We start from the raw sequence: 7391 nt of genomic DNA, 5'->3' as shown, positions 1-7391 counted from the left end.
GGACATACAGAAGGCCAACAGACATATGAAAACATGCTCGAAGTCACTAATCATCTAAGAAATGCAAATCAAAATGACAATGAGATACCATCTCACACCTGTCAGAATGGCTATCATCAAGAAATCAACAAATGACAAGTGCTGGTGAGAATATGGAGAAAAAGGAACCCTTGTGCACTGCTGGTGGGAATGCAGACTTGTGCAACCACTGTGGAAAACAACGTGAAGCTTCCTCAAAAAACTAAAAATGGAACTTCCATTTGACCCAGTAATCCCACTTCTAGGAATATATCCCAAGAAGTCAGAAACACCAATCAGAAAAGATGCATGCACCCCTATGTTCACAGCAGCACAATTTATAAGAGCTAAGATTTAGAAACAGCCTAAGTGCCCATCAGCAGATGAGTGGATAAAAAAACAGTGGTACATCTACACAATGGAATACTATGCTGCTGTAAGAAAGAAAGAACTCTTAACATTTGCAACAGCATGGATGAACTTGGAGAGCATTATACTAAGCAAAATAAGCCAGTCGTTGAAAGATAAATATCACATGATCTCACTCATATGTGGGAATATAATGAACACCATAAACTGATGAAGAAAAATAGATCCAGAGACAGAGAAGCATCAAACAGACCGTCAAACCTCAGAGGAAAGGCAGGGGGTGGGAGGTGGGGTAAAAGATCAACTGAAGGACTTGTATGCATGCACATAAGCATAACCAATGGACACAGGCACTAGGAGGGTTAGGGCATGTACTTGGAGGTGTTTGAGTGGCTTGGGGAGAGGTCAATGGAGGAAAAAGGAGACATATATAATACTTTAAACAATAAAGAATTTTAAAAAACCACAAACCTGGCTCAGTGGATAGAACGTTGTCCTGTGAACTGAAGGGTGTGGGTTCGATTCCAGTCAGGGGCACATGCCCAGGTTGTGGGCTCAATCCCCAGTTGGGGGCATGCAGGAGGCAGCCGATCAATGATTCTCTCTCATCATTGATATTTCTATCTCTCTCCCTCTCTTTCCCTCTCTGAAATCAATAAAAATATATTTAATAAAAAAAAACAAAACACAAACCACAACAGAAAATTTCAAAGGGGAAACACTTGAGCTTAGGCTGGGAGAAAAACTAAATATTTGAAAGGCAAATAAGATAGCTTGGAGAGGATTTTAGAAACAGAGAGAACAGCATTGGAGAACATAGGATTTTCAGACAGAGCCTGATGTTTAAGGTATCACGGGAAGGAGAGTGAGAAATAAAGCTAAAATGTATGCAATAGCAAGATTTATGTCCACCAGGGAGCCATTGAAGAGTTTTTAGCAAGGGAGTGACCCAGGAAATGTAAATGTTAGAAAGGCCCACTGTTTGTTGGTAAAAGAACTTAGCTTAAGTCATTTAAGCTAAGATCCTCATAGAATGCTTTCAAAGAATGTGTAAAAGCCAGAAAGGAATCATATTAGATGTAAGTAAATGATATAGGCACTCTGCGGAGAGCAAACAATGACTATGTTGTGTGCAAAGCACAATTCTGAGCTGTCTAATTTGAAAAGGGACATGTCGGGTTGTTTTGAAGACCAGCCTGTAAGCCCCACTCTCCCCGGTTGAAGGCTGGTGGTTGCCATGGTTACAGTTGCATGAGTAGGCTTATTTATAGCTGTATACTATCTTTAGTAAATTCCACAACAGATGAGAAAATTCAACTGTGAAGCCATCTAAGTATATTGAACGCACTTTGGAAGAGCAATAGAGTTAAATATATACCAGAAAAATCTCAAAAACACTATGGAGAGCCTCATTTTAAATAACTGCTTTGTGAATAGTGTTCTGAGTAAGTTGAAAAAATAAACCCAGGATTTTGCATGCCTTCTGCTAGCTCCACCTTTATAATTTACAAGCACAACTTCCAGGACAGGTTTTGGAAATAACTAAATAAATAAAATATTTTTAATACCTATCCTATATAATAAAGAGCTAATATGCAAATGGTTATCACGCTCTCGCACCCTCGTGCTGGGCCAGGGGACCTGAGGTCGCGCCCCCCACCCCGGCACTGGACCGGGAGACCTGAGGCCGTGCCCCCCGCCTGGAAAGGCTTGACGGGGGACCTGAGGCTGCACCCCCTACCCTGTGGGGCTTGATGGGGGTGGGCCGTCTGGGTCCGGGTCTCACTCGATTTCGAAGCATGTGCGGGTAGTGGGCAGGGACTTGACTCTAGGTCCTGCGGCGCACCCCAGACTCTGACAGGAGGAAGATGTTCATATACATTTTACTAATTTTCTTCCATCTCTGACACTTGTATCATAGAGAAAGGGCAAATAGCAATATTGAAGTATTTCCTCTAATTAATTCCCTTTTAATGCACACGAATTTCGTGACCGGGCCAGTAGTCATATATAAAACACCTACAGATGTTGTAAGTCTTACAATAACAACATAAGGTAGGTACTATTTCTGCCTCCATTTTGCACATTAGGAAACTGAGGTACAACAAGGTTAAGAGTTTTCCAAAGCCACATAGTTGGTAATATCAGAGCTAGGCAAGAGACTGGACAGTTTGCTTCCAGTGCTCTTAAGCACTATGACTTGTTTCAATATGTACAACAAAATGATCTGAAGGCTAGAACACTTTAGGAGGCCAAAAATCCATATTTATTTCAATTAAAGTAAATACAGATCTAAAATGATCATTTGATAATGGAGAACAATGAGATGCTATGCTGCAAAACAATGTATACTCAAACTTAAAATCTCAAATAAAACAAACTAGAACAATGCAATTCAGGGAAAATTGTGTGCATACACACAAATTTTTGGAATGCATCCATTATATATCACAAAGTAAAATAGTGGGCTTATTAAAAAGGAATAGATATTGATAGTTATTGAGTGGTTTGGGTTTTTTGTGTTTTTTCATTTACTTGTCACATCTTTTAGATCTCTAGTTAAAAGATGAAAAAGCGAAGACTCACACTGGATAAAAACTTCCTCAAACACATATCCCTAGAAGGCAGAAGAACTGGACCTACAACCTAAATCCTTCTAATGCTAAAGTCTGTGGACTTTCCCCTTCTATCTTTCTGTGTTATTTTGACTTAAAGGGACCAAAATTTGGCTAGCTTCTAATAAAAGCTCTCCCCAAGATGAAGGAAATTGTCTTTGACCAACTATAGCTTATTGTAGGAGGCAGAATTTGCCTGGACAAGTTCTAATCCAATGCAAGAATCACTCACTTTTTGGACAAACATGTATGATATTACCATGACTTTGTGTTGAAATTATATGACTTGGATGGAAATACATACACATCCTGCTGCAGATGTCCCTCATTGAGAGACACTTTGAATAAGAGTACTAGTAATATGGTAAAGCTTTGGAATTCATATTGTGGTTAATGATCATATAATCTAAGAATCCTATAGTATTTATTCATTTGTTCAAATAAATATTTACTAAGTACCTACACTGCACCTCTTATTGTGGTAGGTTCTGGGGATATACAATGGTGAATAAGACAAGCAAATATAATTTTGAATGCTAGTGAAAATGCCATCTTAGATTCACAAAGCATTCAGGATCACAAAGCATTCAGGATATTCATTCATTCAACAAACTTTATCAAGTTCCTACTATACACCAGACAGCAAAGGAGATACTGAGGACATAAAGGTGAATAATTCACAGTGCTAGAGGCAACTTTAGAAATCAACCATATGCCAGATGTCTAAAGTAAAAGTACCAAGAGCCTAAGCACATGTCCAAGATCACACAGCCAAACTGGAGTTAAAAGCAAGGGTTGGTAACTGGATCTTTAACCCCTGAACTTTTCTTAAGAGTGGAAAAACAGTTCCTTGCTGGTTTGGCTCAGTGGATAGAGTGTCGGCCTGTGGACTGAAGGGTCCCAGGTTCGATTCCGGTCAAGGGCATGTACCTCAGTTGCAGGCTCCTCTCTGGTCAGGGCGCATGTGGGAAGCAACCAATTGATGTGTTTCTCTCACATCAATGTTTCTCTCCATCTTTCCCTCTCTCTTCCACTCTCTCTAAAAATCAATGGAAACATATCCTCAAGTGAGGATAAAAAAAAATAGGGGAAAACATTGTGAAATCTCCTGCCTTTTCTAACATTGTGTTGTGTGACATAACTGATATCTGCTATCCTTTCTCCTAAATTGGGGAAGATGCTAAAAAAAAAGTAAAATCACATCTGCCATAAAGATGCTGGAGCCATAATATCAACAATAGATTAATGTCAAGAATGTCACGGCTCCCAGCTGGCATGGCTCAGTGGTTGCATGTTGCCCTATGATCTGAAAGGTCATGGTTCAATTCCAGTCAGGGCACATGCCTGGGTTGCGTGCTCTATCCCCAGTGGGGGGCATGCAGCAGGCAGCCAATCGATGATTCTCTCTCATCACTGATATTTCTATCTCTCCCTCTCCCATGCTCTCTGAAATAAAAAAAATAACAATAAAATAAAGATAAAAAGAATGTCACAGCTAAGAAACCCTAATCTAGCCTATCTTTTTAATAAAAAGGGCTATAGAATATATTTATAAAAATTATATATGGTATTGAATTAGGCCTCATTAATGTCACTGATGAACATTGGCAAGGGTTTGTCTTAACACAACACACATGCACACATTCATGTAACAGAAGATTACTATCTGTCTTATAGATGACGATAAGAAACTCTGACAATATGGTTTTCACCTTCATGACCAGCAGAATTTTGCTAAAACTAAGCAATCTTTTTATGTGAATAATGTGCAGCAACATGTTCTGACTGCTTGCAGAAACTTTTTTAGCCCCTGACACAATGTGACAATACTTCAAATTGCGCTTTAGCCTTCCATCTGTGTAACACAATTTCTGCCCCTGCTCAGACACTCACAAAACTTATTCTCACATAAGTCACAGAGTTGGAGTCACATGAATTATCCAACCTCCAAAATGTTGGGCTGAAAAACACCTGGAGATCCTTATTCATAACTACACAGGCATCTCATGGGCTGGAGCTTTATTCCTTATCAATGCCAAGTTGAGACTGGCTTAATTGTGCAGTTTCTAGATCTTTGTCAATTTGCTCGATTATAGCAAAAACTCATAATTATTTTCAGCTGCAAACAAATGCAAGGCTAACTCTAAAGAGGTACGGGTCTTCTGTTCCTTTGATCAACAGCTTTGGCTTGTACCATCAATATGCTCTCAATACCCAGCATCTCATATATTGTTAGATTATTTGACAGGCATGCCAGTTGTTAATTTTCTTCTCTTACAAGGTAGTTGAATTGGAACCACTAAGTTACTAAGTGGGCCCATGTTGAGCTTTGGATTTCAAGGGCTAGAGCTAGGACAGAGGAAAAGCCAGAGTATGAATCTAAGCCAACATACAAGCATAATGGACTTGCTGAGTTCTAATCCTAGACTTTGGAGCAAGTTACCTAACTTCCTCTCTCAGTTCCTTCATCTGGAAAATTGGGAAATTTTAAAGCAGTACCTAATCAGAGGTTTGTGATGATTAAATTATGCAATTCCTTGAGCTGCCAAAAAAATATTACCTATTAGTAGCTAATAATATTAAATGTCAATAGACACCATCTATTAATAAACATTAAAATTAATGTGCAATATACATGATCTACTAATATTGCTATTATCATCTAGAAAAGTCCTTACTCTTCCTTGAATTTAAGGGTTCTCAACTGTAAAAATGGGAGTAATTTCTAAAATTTTTTTATACTCAAATGTATACTCAATTAGAGCATCTAAACTAAAACACTTTGTACAGTGTAAAGTGTATCAAAATATATGGTGGTATTATTGTTACTTCTGCTATTACTGTCTTCACTGGCATTGGGGTATTCACCCAGTGCAAGGGGAGAGGTATCTTTATAGAGTCAACTTAAAGATACACTACGACTCTAAAATAAAGTTGATTTTATTATTGTATGCCATGCACTGTGCTTGTTCAGTACATGTTTACACTGTTTCTACATTTCCATTGGCAAAAGCTAACAGATGCCCTTACAGTCTTTTGTCTTTTCCCATAATGTCTACTTCCCTTGTTCTCCAAAATATATGTTTGGAAATTCCCCAACTCTATAGATACTGCTTATAATATCCATAATATTTAAGGACTGCTTTTAATAATAGGTCATAAATTTAATCTCTTTTCCCCATTTTGGTAAAGCATCAATGACTGCCAGTTATGTGGTTCTTAAGTGAGAGTTCCAGATGATCATGGGACTTAGGAGAATGATGTTGCTAGATATGGTGATAATAAATGATAATAATTCTATCTGTTAAAATTGTAACCTTCAATGTAAAATTGGGACCAATAATCTCTTCTTATAAGAGTATTGTATGGATTGAGTTGAATAATACTCACAGAGGTCAAGATACATAGAAGTCACCTAGTGGTTGACTCTGAATCTAATTTGAACTTCACTCCGTAAAATTCTATCTCAATATCCTGACTACAAACATCAAAGATTCTTAGGCCCTAATAGCATAAAGCACAATTTTATCATTGAGTTTCAAAATTCATTTGTTTTAACCTAAATGTATATGGCAAATAGAAAGAATGGAGGCTAGAAAGGGGAAACTTTTTTTGAAGAGATTTAAACCATATTACTAATCATGTCCCATGAAAGAAATTTATTTTTTACTGAAAATGAATAAGTTGTAGTTAATAGAAGGATCTATTGCTGGATTAATACAACTTCAGTGAAATGCATTTTACTTTCTCTTCCTCAATTCCTCTATCTTTCAAATGGTGGTTATAGTTATAGTTGATGACTTTTATGACTGTCAAATTAAAAGTTATGTTCACGGTGGGAGAGATGGATTTGTGGATTTTAATAACATCTTTCCTCCATGCAGCATTGCCAACGACAGGAAGTCTCTAGAAGCTGAACACTGATATAAATGTTCACTCAATTATCAAGGCTGTATTCATGAATTTGTAAAATAACATTAATAATATCCCTTGGCTGCCATATTGTCCCAAAATGTTTGCCTTCCATAGTGTAAGAGGGAAGTCATTCTTATAACTTATGAACAACCTTCAAAACTAATTTCAATGGAAACAGGAGGCTTGCAAAGACAGTAACAGATAATAATGGACATCTAAGGAGGGATTTAGAAAATATGTTGAGTTTCTACAGAAGTATCCCTCTAAGAAATGCTGGCATACTGAAGAAGGTGACTAGCAGTCATATTTTTATGAATTCTTTTTTTCCATTTAGGCATTTTATATGCAAATATGTATTACATCCCTAGAAGGATCCCTGAATTGTCCCTCCTGTGTGCTTTTGTCTTGCTTCTTTGTGGTCTATGATGCCCACTGAGGCTGTCAGTACAATGAACCAAGCTAACAGGCCCAAGG

This window comes from Myotis nattereri, assembly GCF_964212035.1.
Source record: "Myotis nattereri genome assembly, chromosome: 12".
Taxonomy (NCBI): Eukaryota; Metazoa; Chordata; class Mammalia; order Chiroptera; family Vespertilionidae; genus Myotis; species Myotis nattereri.
This window is presented reverse-complemented; position numbering follows the sequence as displayed.